Source organism: Anabrus simplex, chromosome 2 (assembly GCF_040414725.1).
Source record: "Anabrus simplex isolate iqAnaSimp1 chromosome 2, ASM4041472v1, whole genome shotgun sequence".
NCBI lineage: Eukaryota > Metazoa > Arthropoda > Insecta > Orthoptera > Tettigoniidae > Anabrus > Anabrus simplex.
This window is the reverse complement of record NC_090266.1, coordinates 325,533,382-325,554,192: the sequence shown is the minus strand read 5'-3', so window position 1 is coordinate 325,554,192 and position 20,811 is coordinate 325,533,382.

Genomic DNA, 20,811 nt, shown 5'->3' with positions numbered 1-20,811 from the left:
GAGCTGCTGCCTGAAGAAAGAGGCGCTTCCCGCCCCCTGCTACATATTCACACACTGAGAAAGATGTTATACGAATGGCCCGGAGACAAGAAAATCAGCAGTTTTATACCCTCATGGAAAATTCGAGACCTTTCAGGAATGAGTAGACACACCCACTCAATTTATATTGGTTGACTAAGAGTTACACATGGAAATTCGAAGAAGAAAGCTATGATTGGAGGAAAATTAATTACAGAAATTACTGATTGGCTAAATTCAAAACAGGCGGAAAGAAAGGATTAATGTTGCCAATCCACAAACCACAGAACAAAATTTAGTAAAGACAAAACTTATGAATACAACATTTCTTCAAGAAGGTTCATTCTTTTACACCAGAGTGCGTTATCATAGTTTTTGGTAGAAACATCTGTTAGAGAATGTCCACACTTCTTGATCAATGAAAAACAAAAGCAAATCAAAAACACTCAGTGGCATCTTCTGATAAACCGTAGAGTTGATTCAGTTGTTAAAGTTCAGGGTTTCTCCTATAGAGAAGTTTCAATTGACGCAAGATTTGAACTTGCGTCGTAGAGGTGTACCGCCCGGTACCATTATTATTATTATTATTATTATTATTATTATTATTATTATTATTATTATTATTATTATTATTATTATTAACATCACAATGAATTCGAACTTCTCACTGGCAGAAAGTTCATCACACATTATTTTGGTTTTCTATTATATTACGGTGATCGCACGTATCATGTTAACGGATGGCCATACTACTCTACAGGACAGAACATTCGAACCATATGGCAATGATGGCTTTGATACAGGAAACTGTAGCTCTTTTCCGGTATCAAATGCATATGACGTGCGGGATGGGTCATAACGTCGCTAAAATAGCAACGCTTCGTATGATGCTATTCGATATTATGAGCCTAAAATGGCCACAGATTAATAAAATTGTCGTATGTCAAACATTCATGGCAATATACTAAGACTTCCACTTTTCTCTCCTACTGGGAGACGTGATGAGCGTAGTGCGTTTAAGTGGCTGGCTCACAACCCACACCGACAGAGTACCAAAACCGTAGAATAGGTGTTTTCACCTGAAAATTTACGTGGCGTCTGGAAGGGCATCTGGTGAAAATTCATAATAAGACAGGTTGGAAACCTACAAATATCTAGAATGAACTAAGGGAACCATCCCCTGTGTCTTTTTTCTATTGACAGCACACGGTTTTGTTAGTTACAAAGTTGTTTGGTTCTTATTGTTTACGGTCTTAATAGACGCCGTGGTGTCGGAATGTTTGTCTTATACTTGCAACCAACACACCTTCAGTGTTACCTCCCTCAGCCGGGACAGAGAACAGAATATCTACAACTTTAAGAATGTGCCACTGAGGTAAATTAAATGTTGTATTGTGGTTGGTCGTAAGAGCACATCTGTGTATAGTGAAGGAAGAGAAATTAAAATTAGTTGCTTCGAAGTGTGGGGGGAAGTAATTTTTAGACCTTCCACAATTACAGCTTCATAGGGTATGTTAGAATAAAGTATGTAGTCCGACTCATTGGCTGGATGGTCAGCGTACTAGCCTTCGGTTCAGAGAGTCCCGGGTTCGATTCCCGGCCGGATCGGGGATTTTAACCTTAATTGGTTAATTCCAATAGCCCGGGGGCTGGGTGTTTGTGCTGTCTTCAATATCTCTGCAACTCACACGCCACACATAACACTACCCTGCACCACAATAATACGCAGTTGCCTACACTTGGCAGATGCCACCCACCCTCATCGGAGGGTCTGCCTTACAAGGGTTGCACTAGGCTAAAAATAGCCACACGAAATTATTATACATTAATAAAGTATGTATTCTCACAATATACTGACAATATGACAATCACGATATCTTCCAGTGGAATGAAAAAAGAAATGTTTTTCTCAATATTGCACAATATTGAGAAAAGGGCATTTCTCGGAGACGAACACTAAAGTGAAATTATTTCTGTTTTTGGGAAATATTTTTTGGGAAATATCTCACTTAGTTCTGCAACTGCCAAACTGATCACACTTGGTTCTTGGATCAAGTACGCAGTAGTCAAAGATAAAAGAAGCCTTTTTGAACTGCATTTAGGCATCCCGTTCGTGTGTGTGTTACTGTAGTCATGTCATAGTTCGTGAACCATGGGCAACGACTGAGTCGCGTAGTAAGTGGTACTGCTAAGAGTCGGAATACCAGTTGCTATGGAAGAGGACTGGGCATTCTGAGTCAGGCGGCTAGGGCTATACAATCCACCGCTGGTCCCTAACCGGTTAGAGGAGAGATTCTTACTGGGACTATGTGTAACAAGGCCAGCACGCTCAGGACGTTTTAAACAAGCCTCGAACCCATATACTACGTTCTAAGAAAGAATGTTAAGTGCATTCAATGAATTACGTACGTATTGTTACTTTCGTACTGATAAACAGTGTTTTCCTCCTAAACACAATTAACTCGAACTTTTGGACACGGCCCGTATGCCACTACGTCTGATAATGACTGGACTCACTCTACACATTGGATATAGTGGAAATGCCTCATTGCGTCAGCCACTGATAAACTCATTTGTCGGTGTAAGCGTTCCTCCGAAGCACAACGATCTAGTATATGCTGGAGGATGACTAATGCGTGCAGCAGGACACACCGATATGAACAACAAGGCAATCTATAAAGCTTCTCACCTTCAAAAGCCCACTATCTAAGACGAAACGTGTTGTCCTTATTGTCTATTATATAAGTTTAATACACGTAGATGTAACGTGTTGCAGCGACAGGTTTACGGTATTATAATGTTACGATTTTCGGAGACACCCAAGTACCGGAATTTCGTCCCACAAGAGTTATTTAACGTGCCAGTAAGTCTACCGACACGAGGTTGACGTATTGGAGCACTTTCAAATAGCACCGGACTGAGCCAGGACCGACCCTGCCAAGTTGGGCTGAGAAGGCCAGCGCTCTACCGTCCGAGCTACATGATAACACTGGTGACGAATGACTGACAATTTACTTGTGACCACGACTCTAATTTCCAGTTTTAGAACCTGGAGCTATGTTTACTTCAAACCATGTGAAACAGAATCTGTCCCTCTACAGTTAACTAATAACAAAACATTTATTGAAGTATTGGAGGGGGAGAATGGTCTTCTTGACTGAGAGTGAGGGTTCTATTTCCTATCCTTATACAATACCCTTACAATTATACTTAAATTAATAACAGAAGTTTCTCGGGATTTTAGACGATGATATAGTGAGGATATAAATTCCTGATTTTTTTGTTATTTGCTTTACGTCGCATCGACACAGATAGGTCTTATGGCGACGATGAGATAGGAAAGGCCTGGGAATGGGAAGGAATCGGCCGTGGCCTTAATTAAGGTACAGCCCCAGCATTTGCCTGGTTTTAAAATGGGAAACCACGGAAAACCATCTTCAGGGCTGCCGACAGTGGGATTCGAACCCGCTATCTCCTGGAGGGAAGCTCACAGCTGTGCGCTCCTAACCGCACGGCCAACTCGCCCGGTAATTCCTGATGTTTCAACGAAAGTTGTGTTCGGTAATTTGAAGAGGCTGTCTACAGCCTACTTCCGGCCTCCGCTCTCCAAAGTGCCGTAAACGTCTAGACCTCTGGTAGGGCAGCCTCCAGCACATCGCGTACACAAGGCTCTCACTTGGGCCATAAGGCGTCGTACGAGGCATGCAATGCCGCGAATACGAGTTATGTTATGGATAAAAGGACATCATGCATTAATCCATCAAAAGAACTCCCGAACGATTGTTTTTTTTTTTTTTTTTTTTTTTTTTTTGCTATTTGCTGTACGTCGCACCGACACAGATAGGTCTTATGGCGACGATGGAATTGGAAAGGCCTAGGAATGGGAAGGAAGCGGCCGTGGCCCTAATTAAGGTACAGTCCCAGCATTTTCCTGGTGTGAAAATGAGAAACCACGAAAAATACATTTTCAGGGATGCCGGCAGTGGGGTTAGAACCCAATATCTCCCGGATACAAGCTCACAGCTGCGCGCCCCTAACCGCACAGCCAACTCGCCCGATGCCGAACGATTGCTGCAATGCTAAAAGAATGCACAGATTATGCATTGCAACATTCGGAAACTACCAAAATAGAAGCAATGTTCGTACTCTTTAATTAAGGAAACAACTATTTAGATTTCTCCTGTTGCTCAGACTTGTAATTTAATAAGCTACCAATATCAGTACAATCTATGAATGCACCCCAGGATAATGATGATATCTGTTTTAATGGGTCTAACATCAATGACGACAACGGCCGTGCATGCCCGGAATGCCTACTTAACTATACCATTGAAGGGTTTCATAACCAGACTTTCTAGCATTTCTAGTTAATACAAACTACACTAGTGATATGATACACCTTCCACTCCCTAGCCTTAATGAAAACATTCCTTGTGCCCAATAATTATTATTTCTTAATATTATTAGCAAATACATTGCAATTGGGAAATATCCCGGTGGCAATGGTCACTTACAATCATCATCATCATCTGTTTACCCTCCAGGTTCGGCTTTTCCCTCGGACTCAGCGAGGGATCCCACCTCTACCGCCTCAAGGGCAGTGTCCTGGAGCTTCAGACTCTTGGTCGGAGGATACAACTTGGGAGTATGACCAGTACCTCGCCCAGCCGGCCTCACCTGCTATGGTGACAGGGGCCTTGTAGGGGGATGGGAAGATTGGAAGCGGCCGTGGCCTTAAGTTAGGTACCATCCCGGCATTTGCCTGGAGGAGAAGTGGGAAACCACGGAAAACCACTTCCAGGATGGCTGAGGTGGGAATTGAACCCACCTCTACTCAGTTGACCTTCCGAGGCTGAGTGGACCCCGTTCCAGCCCTCGTACCACTTTTCAAATTTCGTGGCAGAGCCGGGAATCGAACCCGGACCTCCGGGGGTGGCAGCTAATCACACTAACCACTACACCACAGAGGCGGACTCTATCAAATCACACTTGAAAATATCTGTATATATAAAATAACTTGTCCTGACTGACTGACTGATTCATCATCGCCAAGCCAAAACTACTGGACATAAAGAAATGAAACTTTGGGGATACATTTATAAAAGACGTAGGTGCTCGCTAAGAGAGGATTTGTGGGTATTCCGTCGCTAAGGGGGTGAAAAAGGGGGTGAAATTTTAAAATGAGTGTATGTATATCTCGAAACTTTAAAAGTTTACAGATGTGAAAATTAGTATTTAGAATCCTTTAAAAATAAGGGAAAACGTATTTTTTGTTTTCGGAAAATCCCAATAGGAGGGGTGAAAAGGGGTGAAAAAGTGGTTGAATGCCTTTAATCAGGATACCGGTACTTATATCTCAGAAACTGAAGATATTACAGACCTGAAAATTGGTACTTTTGATCTCTTTTAAAAATAAAGAAACACGTATTTTTATGTTTTTTGAAAATCCAATTAATGGGAGGGTGAAAAGGGGGTGAATTTTTAAAATGAGTGCATCTACATCTCAAAACTTTTAAAGTTTACAGATGTAAACATTGGTATTTAGAATCTTCATTAAAAATAAAGAATCACGTATTTTTTGTTTTGGGAAAATCCCAATATGAGGGGTGAAAAGGGGTGAAAATGGGTCGAATGCCTTTAATGAGGATACTCATATCTCAGAAACTGAAGATATTACAGACCTGAAATTTGGTGTTTGGGATCTCCCTCAAAAATAAGGAAACACGTATTTTGTTTGTTTTTGGAAAATCCAATTAATGGGGGGTTGAAAGGGGGGGTGAATTTTTAAAATGAGTGTATCTATATCTCAAAACTTTTAAAGTTTATAGATGGTATTTAGAATCTCCCTTAAAAATAAAGAAACAAGTATTTTTTGTTTTCAGAAAATCCCGATAGGAAGGGTGGAAAAGGGTGAAAAAAGGGTTGAATGCCTTTAATGAGGCTACTTATATTTCAGAACCTGAAGATATTACAGACCTGAAAATTGGTATTGGGGATCCACTTTAAAAATAAGGAAACAGGTATTTTTTCGTTTTTGGAAAATCCAAATAATGGGGGTGAAAAGGGGGGTGAATTTTTATAATGAGTGTGTCTGTATCTTAAAACTTTAAAAGTTTAGAGATGTAAAAATTAGTATTTAGAATCTCCTTTAAAAATAAAGGAACACGTATTTTTTCGTTTTCTGTAAATCCCAATAGGAGGGGTGTAAAAGGGTGAATAGTGGGTTGAATGCCTTTAATGAGGATACATATATCTCAGAAACTGAAGAAATTACAGAACTGAAAATTTGTATATGGAATCTCCTTTAAAAATAAAGAAACGCGTATTCTCGGAAAATCCAATGAAAGGGGGGGGGGTGAAATAATTCAAAAATTAATTGACTTCATTGTATGAGAATACATACATCTAATAAAAACTAAAATTGTTACGGATGTAAAAATTGGTATTTTGATCTCCTTTAAAAACAAAGAATAACGCGTTTTGTTGGGGAAACCATCTTGGTGGGCGGGAGTGGAAAGGAGTTGAATTCCTTTCATGAGGACACATAAATCAAAAACTGAAGAAGTTAGAGTCGTGATAATTGCTATTTAGAAGATCCTTTACTATTAAAGAAACAAGTATTTTTTGCCGGAAAATTCACTTAGGGGGGGGGGAGAAGTGTGAAAGGAAGTGAAAAAAAGTGAATTATTATTATGGGGATACTTATATCTCATAACTGAAGGTGTTAGACGTAAACATTGGGGTTTGGAATCTCCTTTAAACATAAAGAAACACGCCTTCTTTTATTTTTTTTGGCGGGGGGTAAATAAACTTAACGGCGGTGGGGTGTAAAAGGAGGTGAGACCAATTGATTTTGCTGTTCATAATGTACTTATAAGGAGCCTCCGTTGCTCAGGCGGCAGAGGGCCGGCCTCTCACAGCTGGGTTCCGTGGTTCAAATCCCGGTTACTCCATGTGACATTCGTGCTGGACAAAACGGAGGCGGGACATGTTTTCCCCGGATACTTCGGTTTTCCCTGTCATCATTCATTCCAGCAACACTGTCCAATATTTCATTTCATTTGTCATTCTTCCATCATTGCCCCAGAGGAGTGCTTCGGCAGCCGGCACAATTCCTATTGTCGCCGCTAGATGGGGCTTTATTCATTCCATTCCTGACCCTGTCGAATGACTGGAAACAGGCTGTATATTTTCGATGTACTTATTCTGATCATAAACCGATCTTTTTTAATCTTTCCTGGGTTCGTTTTCAACAGCCATCTTTTCCTTCGGAGAACGTTCTTATATTACAGTAGATTCTCCTGGCATATGAATAAAAATTTAAACACATTTGAAATAAACGATAGGAATGAGATTGACCGTCCAATTGTTCACCTCTATAACAAGGTCAATAATGCACGGAAGTATGCCATTCGTATCGCCAGAAATCCCGCACACTTGCGTATGCGCGACAATGTTGCTGGTCACATTCTCAACAATGACAATGGCAGCAGATCTAATTTACCGCCAAGTAGCAGTCTTGCATCTTGCAGTGGGGTCCAGAACATCAATAATAATAATAATAATAAACTAGACATCCATAGTCTCAATACAAAATACGGACAAATCAACAGAGTCCCTCACTTCAAATACCTGGGCGAAATCCTCGAACCAACCAGACAAGAGAAAATAGCCCAAAACAACCGTGTCCAAAAACTCAGAAGAGCTTATGGGAGAACAAGAGAATTCTACAACAAAAATCTATGTCTCTCCACGTTAAGATTAAACATTACAATACTGTAATCAAACCGGAGGCTTTATATGCAGGGGAAACTCTAACGCTTCATAGAAACGGCGAACTGGCAAATATCCTAAAAGAAGAGGGAAAAATCATGAGGAAAATTTTAGGAGCAAGACACACGGGAGAAGGGTACCGCCTCCAAACCCGGAAATCCACAGAAAAATTATCTAATATTGCGGCAGGCCTCAGGAAAAAAAGGCTAAAATTTTATGGACATGTTAAGAGGCTTCCAGAAACTAGATTAACCCACCAAGTTCTTGAAAGAGTTGACAAGCTGAAGAATTTTCCTTGGATACAACAAACAAAAGCAGACATGAAGAACGCACAAATTCTCTGTGAAGACATTTTGAATCGAAATATATATAGAAAGAAAATTGACAATTGGGAAGTTACTCCAGAGAATGAAGTACCAAAAAGAGCAGGTACCAAGTGGACGGAAGAAAGGAAAAGGATCTTTAGTCAACAGATGAAAGCATCCTGGATCCTCCGCAAATGAAATCATAAATAAAGCTTCGTGTGTTCCGAAAGGGACCATTCACGCATAATAATAATAATAATAATAATAATAATAATAATAATAATAATAATAATAATAATAATAATAATAATAATAATAATGTTCTGGACCGTCGTCAAATGTGCGGACCGCAGTGGAAACGGTTCCTGGACGGGTAATGACTAAGAATGCAGTCCGTCCGCGGGTTCAGAACCGCCAAGGCACCCAAGACGACACCACGCCGGATCTCCTGAAGGATTTGATCCATATTATAAGTGCTTATAAGAAAAGATGGCAAAGATTTAGGGACCCAACTGACCGGGTGGAATACCTTACCTAGCCCGGGAAGTACGAAATCGATTGCTGGAAAGAAAGGTTGAAAAATGGGAGAAAACTTGCCGTAATCTATTAGAAAACGAGTCAGATCTTGAATTTTGGCGGATTCTCGCAGAAAACGATTCAGATCGCGAATTTCGGCTGATTATACATCTAAAACAACATTCAATTACAAATTTCAGTATAATACCGTAGCGAAGCACGGGTATTTTGCTAGTTTATAAATATATAAACATTTTGTGTTCATATTCTGCTTCAATCCTTAAATACTTGAAATTTGGAACTTATCATCATGAAGTTCTCACTTCTCTCCAGTCTAGCATGGGTAATTCTATTATATTATGTTTTCTTTCCCAGGTAGTTTATAGACTTATTAATAAATTAGTTTCGACAGACTAAAGAACCTAACAGTTATAAATTAACTGAGTCAAAACTGAAAAAGAATTGCTTCAAATATCACACAGGTTTTTAGGTCACAGCCTTAACGACAAGAGTGTTGCCATCAATAATAATATCATTATTACTTATACGAATACAATCGTCTTCATAGCGAATGCCATACATTGTGTCGGTTTTTCCTGTGCAGATGTTTCTCTATTTAAGGAGTAAAGGGCGAACCGTAGGTGTTTCAAATACACTGGCGGAATAAAATAGCCAAACACCAATAAGAAGTTGTGCTAGATTAACGTGTCGTGTTTACTCATCTGAAAGATGGCATTGATTCAGATTTCCTGAATGTCGCATTAGCGTGGCGGTAGTAGCGGCCCCGTGACTTTGCACATCAGGTTTGTACTGTGCGAGAGCGTTAGTTACCTGTGAGTGACTGTGCGTGGGACAAGAATGCCTTTACGACGACGAAGAGCTCACTACGGTTGAACGAGGCCGTATAATAGGGCTACGTGAAGGTGGATTTTCCTTCCGTAATTGCAGAACGACTTGGCAGGAATGTCTCCACTGTGCATGCGTGATGGCAGCAGTAGGTATGTTCGCAAGAAGACGGGGCTCCGGACGTCCTCGTAGCACCACTGAAAGGGAGGATCGCCGTATTCGGCGTATGGCTGTGGCGCAGTGGACTGCGTCTGCATCAGTAATTCGAGCGGAATTTGGCACCATAGTGACGTAATGAACTGTTCGAAATTGGTTACTTGAAGGACAGTTCCGAGCCAGACGTCCTGTGGCGTGTACTCCACTTACCCCAAACCACCGCCGTCTGCGACTTCAGTGGTGTCAAGCGAGAGGATGGAGTGGAGGTCCATTGTGTTCTCCGATGAAAGCCGGTTCTGCCTTGGTGCCAGTGGCCGTGGGTTGGTTAGGAGGCTAGGTGAGCGCCTCCATTCCACCTGTCTGTGGCGTCGACACACTGGACTTACACCGGGAGTTTTGGTCTGGGGAGCAATTTCATACGACAGCAGGAGCACTCTCGTGGTTATCCCACGCACAATGACTGCAGGTGTGTACGTCCGTCTGGTGATTCGACCGGTTGTGCTGTCATTCATGAACAGCATTCCAGGGCCTGTTTTCGAACAGGATAATGCACGCCCGCGTGCCGCTGTTGTAACCCAACGTGCTCTACAGAGTGTCGACATGTTGCCTTGGCCTGCTCGATCGCCTGACCTGCCCCCAATCGAGCACGTATGGGACACCATTGGACGACAACTCCAGCGTCACCCACTACCGGCATTAACCGTCCCTGTATTGACCGACTAAGTGCAACAGACATGGAACTCCATCCCACAAGCTGACATCCGGCATGTGTACGACACAATGCATGCACGTTCGCATGCCTGCATTCAACAGTCAGGCGATAACACCGGATTTATATGGACCAGCACGGCATATTTATGATTGCTTTTCTCGCGCAGATATTGAACTGTAGTCTTATACATTTAATCAATTAAATATGTTACCTCGTCAAATATATTGCCAAAATTTCCACTTTCTACATTCCTTATTTCATGGTGTTCGGATATTCTTTTCCACCAATGCAAATTGTTTTAACTGATGATGGTATTCTGGAGTGAACATGACGGGAAACAAGGGAGGTAGATTTTGTTTTAATGTAGCAAGTATTTCTGCAGTGACGTCTGTAGGTAAAATCTCAACATGCTTTGATGGCAAAGAGACGTTTGAGTCCTTCTACTACTACTTCTTCTTCTTCTTCCGCTCTTTAAATTTTCGTAGAATATTGTTTCGTGTGCGGATGATACGTTGCATAATATACTTGCTTGATGTTAATGAAGCTACACCGCAAGCTTCTTCATGACGTCGCTCGTTATAAGCGTTGCTGAAATCGATTCCACATTTCTTGCGTAGATAGTACTGATCAAGTGGTACTTCATGAGATCTCTTATCACAGGTCCAGATAAAAGCTTCCCCACACTCTTTGCAAGTATAGCTCGGAACAGGTCGCACTATGATAGACATTTTCTAATGACTGTTTTCTCTCTCCTGTCGAGGAGAGATAGGGAGAGATGAACAAAAAACCTCATATTTCTGCTTAACGTAATATGCTGTGTATCCCTCCACTTTGCTCGCTGGTCAAGTTGTGCCGTCCGTAATGTTATCCCGTAGACTACGTACCCATGATCTGTCCCGCGTATACTCCATAATGTTCACAATGTCCCCTACCGGTAAAGTATTCTGAATGTCTATTCTGTAAAGAAGATGGGTTGAGTTAGACTGCTACATAATGTAGTTCAAGCCTAAATCCTTACTGTGACAGTGAAAATCAAAACGAACAACCTGTTTTCCATTCAATGACCGGGTCAGGGAAGGAATGAATGAAGCCCCTATCTTGCGGCAAGGATAGGAATTGTGCCGGCTGCCGAAGCCTGCCGCATTCCTCTGGGGCAATGATTAATGACTGACAGATGAAATGAAATGATAGTGCAGAGTGTTGCTGGAATGAAAGATGACAGGGGAAACCGGAGTACCCGGAGGAAAACCTGTCCCGTCTCCGCGTTGTCCAGCACAAATCTCACAAGGAGTGACCGGAACTTGAACCATGGAACCCAACGGCAAGAGGCCGACGCGCTGCCGTCTGAGCCACGGAGGCTACTAATGCTAAGTCTATGGGGTATTACCTTGTAAACCTTATCACGATCATACCATTTTGAAGATGCGCGTTTGTAAGGCAACCAGGAGGCTAGAATGTAGAAACCACGATAGTATCACGGCAAGGGTTGTAGTCTAGTCTTAGCTGGTATTCAAGAACCCACTACTCAAGCTCACACACCTTACAAATGTAGACAAGCTCTACAAAATTAACTAGAACCAGATGACATGTGTTGCTCCACAGTATTCATTATAAATAGATCAGATAACGCGCCTTGTTGTACCATTGCTCCTTGGGAGACCATGAATTATATTTTACGAACCTTTTTGCTTTACAATTTATTTCATGTCGCACCGACACAGATATGGCGACGATGGGATAGGGAATGGCTAGCAGTGAGAAGGAAGCGTCCTTGGCCTCAATTAAGTTATAGCCACCAACATTTTCCTGGTCTGAAGAAAGGACCACGAAAAAGCACTTTCAGAGCTGCCGACACTGAGTATCGAACCCCTCTGCCCCGAATACAAGATGACAGCTACGCGACCCAAACCGCGCAGCAATTCACTCGGTTTTTACGAAATACACTGACTGACAGAGCAAATGCATCACCAAGAAGGAGTGGTTCGAAAGGGATGAAAGTTGGGGAAAAAACAGAGACGGCACGGACGAATAATTGATGTTTATTTCAAACCGATATGCAGGTTACACAATGCGCACGGCATCGACTCAGTAGGATGTAGGACCACCGCGAGCGGCGATGCACGCAGAAACACGTCGAGGTACAGAGTCAATAAGAGTGCGGATGGTGTCCTGAGGGATGGTTATCCATTCTCTGTCAACCATTTGCCACAGTTGGTCGTCCGTACGAGGCTGGGACAGAGTTTGCAAACGGCGTCCAATGAGATCCCACACGTGTTCGATTGGTGAGAGATCCGGAGAGTACGCTGGCCACGGAAGCATCTGTACACCTCGTAGAGCCTGTTGGGAGATGCGAGCAGTGTATGGGCGGGCATTACCCTGCTGAAACAGAGCATTGGGCAGCCCCTGAAGGTACGGGAGTGTCACCGGCCGCAGCACATGCTGCACGTAGCGGTGGGCATTTAACGTGCCTTGAATACGCACTAGAGGTGACGTCGAATCATACGCAATAGCGCCCCAAACCATGATGCCGCGTTGTCTAGCGGTAGGGCGCTCCACAGTTACTGCCGGATTTGACCTTTCGACCTTTCTCCACGCCGACGCCACACTCGTCTGCGGTGACTATCACTGACAGAACAGAAGCGTGACTCATCGGAGAACACGACGTTCCGCCATTCCCTCATCCAAGTCGCTCTAGCCCGGCACCATGCCAGGCGTGCACGTCTATGCTGTGGAGTCAATGGTAGTCTTCTGAGCGGACGCCGGGAGTGCAGGCCTCCTTCAACCAATCGACGGGAAATTGTTTTGGTCGATATTGGAACAGCCAGGGTGTCTTGCACATGCTGAAGAATGGCGGTTGACGTGGCGTGCGGGGCTGCCACCGCTTGGCGGCGGATGCGCCGATCCTCGCGTGCTGACGTCACTCGGGCTGCGCCTGGACCCCTCGCACGTGCCACATGTCCCTGCGCCAACCATCTTCGCCACAGGCGCTGTACCGTGGACACATCCCTATGGGTATCGGCTGCGATTTGACGAAGCGACCAACCTGCCCTTCTCAGCCCGATCACCATACCCCTCGTAAAGTCGTCTGTCTGCTGGAAATGCCTCCGTTGACGGCGGCCTGGCATTCTTAGCTATACACGTGTCCTGTGGCACACGACAACACGTTCTACAATGACTGTCGGCTGAGAAATCACGGTACGAAGTGGGCCATTCGCCATCGCCGTGTCCCATTTATCGTTCGCTACGTGCGCAGCACAGCGGCGCATTTCACATCATGAGCATACCTCAGTGACGTCAGTCTACCCTGCAATTGGCATAAAGTTCTGACCACTCCTTCTTGGTGTTGCATTTGCTCTGTCAGTCAGTGTATTTTATAGCTTTAGAGTTATTGTTGCATGTTTAATTTAAAGTTTTAATTTGAAATTATTTTGTATCACCTGGAAATTTGTCATTTTGACAGCGCTAAGCATTTACACGTCGCGCTATAGATATGTTGTATACAATTCCAGTTGCCATTGGGACCGTCACCAATCAGCTAAGCGAACTCGAAAACAGCACATGAAACACTCTGGACAAGCCACGAGTCCACGACTGACCACCCACTTATGTAGACTACAGCGCTAGAGACATCATACCACACACCGCATGCCAATGCCTTTTAGAATTCCCGTCACGCACATGGCTGGTAGTGCACTCGCAGGTAGCCTTGAAACACTGGCGAGCGCTTTGGCCAAATAGAATGCTACATTTTTCTTTAATAATTTCAAAATATACGATGTATTTTTCTACCGTTAAAGACCCTCTGAAAATCTACAGGCTAGGAGCTTTCGTCAGAATGCCTTACGATATCAATCGGTTCAGCCGTTCTCTCTAACTCGTGGTTACAAAAGTCAATCTGGTGTTTTAAGGATATAGATACTGTACGTAAGCTTTCATCATTGACATAACGAGGTTTGCAAGCTCGGATAACAAGTATGCATCTGAGGTATCCTCTCTCTTCGTAAAGAGCTCTGCGCAATACAGTCAAGTTACAGAGGAGCGTAGATCTGTTATGTAAAACATAAAGAATCTGTTTGAGCTACACTTATTCAGTTAACAGTCAACAAATTCATACTGACCTTTAATACTTTGCGAGAGGGATTTCTCGGAGTATCTGGAGAATACACTTCCCAATTACCTGTGGAAAAAAAAGAAAATATTAAGTTCACCAAAAGGGGAGAATAATGTTTAAATTATATCTAGCGGGGCTTGCTTGATGTTCTTAAGTAACCGTAGTGGTGTGTGTATACTACAACTGTTGTATTTTAATCCTAAACGATCACTATCTTATTAATAGAGCACATTCTTCCGATTTCAGTAAGTACTCACATCAGAATCTTCGCATTAAATTTTATACTCAGACCCAAACCTTATTTCGTGTATCCTATCAGATTTGCAGCGGTGTGTCCGAACAGCGCTTACTTACAAAGCTGGGAGACTAACTACAGCGAGCCTACGTGACGTTACCTGAGAATGATCTGTATTGCTTACTCTTGGAATGACTTTGTAGTAATATCTCTCTTTCTCTCTCACACACATTTCTGTCCAATATAAATATTTTGTAGTACATAACTGAATATATTATGTTAAAGGTACTAATAATAATAGTAATTATTATTATCATATGTTATGCTACAGGGCTACAATACTGTCTAGAATGACAATCTTTCTATTCTGGATGTTCACTGACCTTGTTAAGGGGGGATGTGATCCGTTTAACTCTCACTAACACACTGGTTATATCAGAGGTGAACCCCTATTATAAGCGGACCTGGTCGCCGAGGAAGAACACGCGTTAACCCTTTCTCTGATTTTGAAAGTGGCCATGAAGTCTATCTGTCCTTCACTTTGTCTTTCTCTCTCCCATACAAGATATAGCATGTTATACAGGTTTTGTACGGAGCATTCTCCACGTCGCATAGACCACATTCCTGTTGTAATTAACCCTCAAATTTAATTTTTCCTACGTATTTCAAAATCATAATTAACTATCATACCTGCTCTTTGGCTGAGTGGTTAAAACACGCTAGTCTTTAGACCTCAGAGTCCCAGGTTCGCTTCCCAACCAGTCGAAGGAGGGAATGTTCTCCTGTTCTCAGGACTGTAACAGAATTCACTCAGATTTGTGAGGATAATACAAGAGGTTGCTCCCCTAGTCTAGAAAACCAAGACATATGGCTCAGAAAGTTCACGTGCTAACCAGAAATCACCTCAGTGTCCGCCAGCAGCGGCATTTGGTAGATTTGAGCACTTCATGGACCGTTGTGTCATGGGGTTTAGTTTACATTGCTACTCTAGTTATCGTTGTTACTGGACACAAAAACCAAGAAATGCAATTACGGACCATAAATCACCCCAGTGTCTATAAGCCATCTGGTTGGACAGCAGTCATAGGGTATGTTTCGGCTTAACACTACTGAACGAAGAAGCAATTCTTGCAAGGCTATCTTTCCATTACCTCATCTCAGATTAGCGCTATGCCTCTTCTGAGAGAAATGTTACCTCATGTTTGAGAGGCAGGCTGATGGAGTAGGTCATCACATTGGCGAGGTTTACGTTAAGCGTCCCCTTCTCCTCAGCATGTGAGCTATTTCGCTGTTCGATGCCCAGTCATCGGAGCTTTTGCGCTCACTAATATTAACCATAACACACTGAGCCCCATCCCATGACTGCTGTCCAACCAGTTCGCTTACAGATAACGGAGTGAAGCGCTTCGGCTGCTTGGGTGCATTTATTGGCTTTTTGCGTCCAGCAATAATAATAACAACAACAAGCTAAACCCCATGACACAACGGTCCGTGAAGTGCTTAGATCTACCAAATGCCACCGTTAGCAAATTTTGGAGTAACGCTTGGTTAGCACGTCAACTCCCTTAGCCATATGTCTTGGTTTTCTAGATTACGGGAGCAGCCTCTCGTATTATCCTCACAAATTTGAGTGAATTCTGTTACAGTCTTGAGATCAGGAGAAAATTCCCACCTTCGACTGGTTGGAAATCGAACCTGGGACTCTGAGGTCTAAAGACTAGCCCATTTTAACCACTCAGCTAAGGAGCAGATATGATAGTTAATTACGATTTTAAAATACGTAGAAAACAATAATTTTGAAGGTTATTTACAATAGGAATGTGGCCTATTAAGGCCACATACGACGTGGAGAATGCTCCGTACAAAACCTGTATAACATGCTATATCTTGTATGGGAGAGAGAAAGACAAAGTGAAGGACAGATAGATTTTATGGCCACTTTCAAAATCAGAGAAAGGGTTAACGCGTGTTCTTCCTCGGCGACCAGGTCCGCTTATAATAGGGGTTCACCTCTGAATTAACCAGTGTATTAGTGAGAGTTAAACGGATCACATCCCCCCTCAACAAGGTCAGTGAACATCCAGAATAGAAAGATTGTCATTCTAGACAGTATTGTAGCCCTGTAGCATAACATATGATAATAATAATTACTATTATTATTATTAGTACCTTTATCATAACATATTCAGTTGTGAACTATAAAAATTTCTATCTTGAACAGAAATGTGTGTGAGAGAGAAAGAGAGATATTACTACAAGGTCATTCCAAGATTAAGTAATATAGATCATTCTCAGATTATGTCACGCAGACTCGCTGTAGTTAGTCTGTCAGCGTTGTGAGTAAGCGCTGTTCGAACAGATCGCTGCAGATCGGATAGGATACACGAAATAAAGTTTGGGTCTGAGTATAAAATTTAATGCGAAGATTCTGATGTGAGTACTTACTGAAATCGGAAGAATGTGCTCTATTTATTAAGACAGTGATCGTTTAGACTTAAAATACAACAGTTGTAGTATACACACACCACTACGGTTACTTAAGAACATCAAGTAAGCCCCGCTAGATATAGTTTAAACATTTTTCTCCCCTTTTGGTGATTATTTAAAAATATTTCCTTTTTTCCACAGGTAATTGGGAAGTGCATTCGCTAGTTACTCCGAGGACTCTCTCTCTCGCAAAGCATTACTGGTGACTGTGAATTTGTTGATGATTGGTTGAATAAGTGTAACTCGAACAGATACTTTATGTTTTACATAAAAGTTGCTCGGTCCTCTAAAACGAAACTATATTGCGCAGAGCTCTTAAGGAAGAGAGAGACATACTTGTTATCCGATGTTGCAAAACCTCGTTGTTTGTCATTGATGAAAGTTTACTTACAACATTGCAGTTAATTTAATAGAGTTTGTCTACATGTTTTAAAGCGTGTTAGCTTTCAGTAGTCAGTGCTAGAGCCAACACAGTGGGTTCTAGTATACCAGCTGTATCTCGCTAAGACTAGATACTCTCGCGGTTTCTACATTCTAGCGTCCTGGTTACCTTACAAACGTGTATCTTCAAAATGTTATGATCATGATAAAATTTACAAAGAGCTTTCCGATAGAATGTAATATTATTAATGTAAGAGTAAGGATTTAGGCTTGAACTATATTATGTTAATATATTAAAAACATCATTCTGTAAGTAGCAGTCAAAAACCCCACCTATCTTCCTGAACAGAATGAGCATCCAGTCTCTCCACCACATGTTTAATCTAGAGAGAGAAAAATGTTATTTGAAAACGTCCAGTATGGGGCAACATTTTCCGAGCTATACTTTGGAGTGTGAAAAACCTTTCTCCGGATCTCGGACAAGAGACACGTGTCGGAGTATCATGTGATCAATACTACCTTCTTTCTTAATCTGCGTATCCTCCAGGGTTGGGTTTTCCTCGGACTCAGCGAGGGATCCCACCTCTATTGCCTCAAGGGCAGTGCCCTGGAACGTGGGACATTGGGTCGGAGGATACAACTGCGGAGGATGACCAGTACCTCGTCCAGGCGGCCTCACCTGCTATGCAGAACAGGGGCCTTGGTGGGGGATGAGAAGATTGAAAGGGAAAGACAAGGAAGGGGAAGGAAGCGGACGTGGTCTTAAGTTAGGTACCATCCCGGCATTTACCTGGAGGAGAAGTGGGAAACCACGGAAAACCACTTCCAGGATGGATGAGGTGGAAATCAATACTATCAGCGCAGGAAATGTGGAAACTGTTTCAACAACGTTTATAAGGGTCGAAGTCATGAAGAAACGTGTGGCGTAGCTTCATCAACATCAAGGAAGGGGATTATTGTCGATGTCTATAAATCCACTGATGAAAGTCTATTGAATTTAAGCACTCTTAAATGCCAATCCAATACGAGGAGATTCGATCGTGCAACCTAGAATGTAAAGGACAAGTTTTTAATGAAATACGCCTCACAAATGATGAGGAGGAGGAAAATGACCATCCATATACCGGGTAAGTCAGCCGCGCCTGACGTTTCTGCTTTTAGGTATCCCAACGAACGTCCGTGGGGTGATGGTCCATTTTTCTTTGCAATATACCAAGCTACAGTCGCCTTTAAAGCACTTACTGCGTCATCACTGCACGACTTTTACAAAATCCTGTATGCGACAGGTATTCACACAATACATCAAACTGTCATACGGTTATGTAAAATGTACGTGCCAATTAATAAGCTTTCGATTGGTTATGAAACTATCGCTAAAAGAGATGACATACTGATAGAAAACGTGTGTTAGTTTGTGAAGCGGGACGTAGTTTTACACCAAATAAGATTTCTGATAAACGGGAGGCAGTAGTGACGGTGGTGTGGAGGACTAATCGCAGACGTGTTGACGCATGTTGCGTTGATAAGTGGGTTCGAATCCCACGAGCGATAGATATTCTTATTTACATTTTAAACTTTGTGGATCAAACAAGAAGCCATTCCTGCCACATTCGACCAATAGCGTGCATGTTGAATGTGTAGTGGTCTGACACTTGGTGTAGCCTAGCAGTCCTGGTCATTTCTTCGCTATGTATTCAGCAGATGAGTATGTTGACATGCTCCTCATCTACAGCGAAGCAAGAGAGAACGCACAGGAAGCACAGCACCTGAACCAGGAAAGATTTCCACACAGACAACAACCAAACGCAAATACGTTTAGGAGGGTGGAGCGACGTTTACGTATAACTTCGTCACTTTCCCGAACAGGTCCTGTTGGAAAGGCACCAGTTACGCCCAGTGAAACTGCTGAGATGGTTTTTGGACACCTTCCGGGAGAATCCTCACAAGACTACCCGGGCAGTAGCACAACAAGCCAACATCAGCCAGTCGCCTGTTATAAGGATATTGCATTCCAGTTCGTTTCGTCCGTATCACCTGCAACTACATCAAACAATCCACGGACGAGATTTCGAAACTCGTGTTGATTTCTGTGCGTGCATACTGGCGCAAGTGGCAAATGATACAGCGTTCGTATCTCACATGTTATTTTCGGACGAGGCATGATTTCATAATAATGGCTCTGTGAATCGTCATTATATGCACTACTGGATTGTTGAAAATCCCCACTGGGCAAGGCAGGCGGCATTTCAGGCACGATGGGGAGTAAATGTCTGGTGTGGTATACTGGGTCATCACCTAATTGGACCATATTTATTTGAGGATCATTTGACAGGAGCCCGGCACCTACAGTTTCAACAAGACCAACTACTATTGCTGCTAGAGGATTTGCCCCTAGGTGAGCGTGTAACCATGTGGTATCAACACGATGGAGCACCCCCTCACATGCCAGCAGATGTTCGCAACTACCTGAATGTTACACATCCCGGTCGATGGATGAGAAGGGGAGGACCTGTCACCTGGCCAGCTAGATCGCCCGATTTGACACCACTGGACTTCTTCCTATGGGGCTATTTGAAGGATGTAGTGTACGCTCAGCAGCCGGAAAATCCTCAAAGCCTTCGAAACCTTATTACGGAAGCCTGTGAATCCGTAACACCTACGTTGCTACAAAGAGCCCGAATGGCAGTTCAACGGCGGGCTGAAACGTGCATTACTGCAGAGGGCCATCTGTTCGAACACTTACTGCGCTAACTGGCTGTTGCTCAGTCAAGCGCATTCAAACCCCCAACTATTCATTCCTCGTCCAGCCCAGCTTATAAAACATCCACATAAGCAGCCCTAATGGCCTACAACAGTGCCAAAATAAATAAATAAGTAAATTAATGAATTAATTAACACACGACGTGAGGGCATTCGGGTACATTGGCTCTGTGGATGATTCTCGAAGTACAAAATGCGAATAATATTTACAGCCTCAAGCGCGAATCGAACCCACTTACTATCCGCAGCTGTATTATCAGAACCGCACTTAACCTACGACACCACAGCGACTCCAGCGAGTAGGTTTCCGGAAAGCCTACTATATGAACTACTTCTGCTTCACAAATGCACACACGTTTTCTGTCAGTATGCCATCGCTTTTAGCGTTCATTTCATACCCTACTGTAAGCTCGTAATTGGCACATACTTTTTACATAACCGTATGACAGTTTGATGCACTGTCGCATACGGTATAGGTTTTTTATTTTATTTTTTTACGTCGCACGGACAC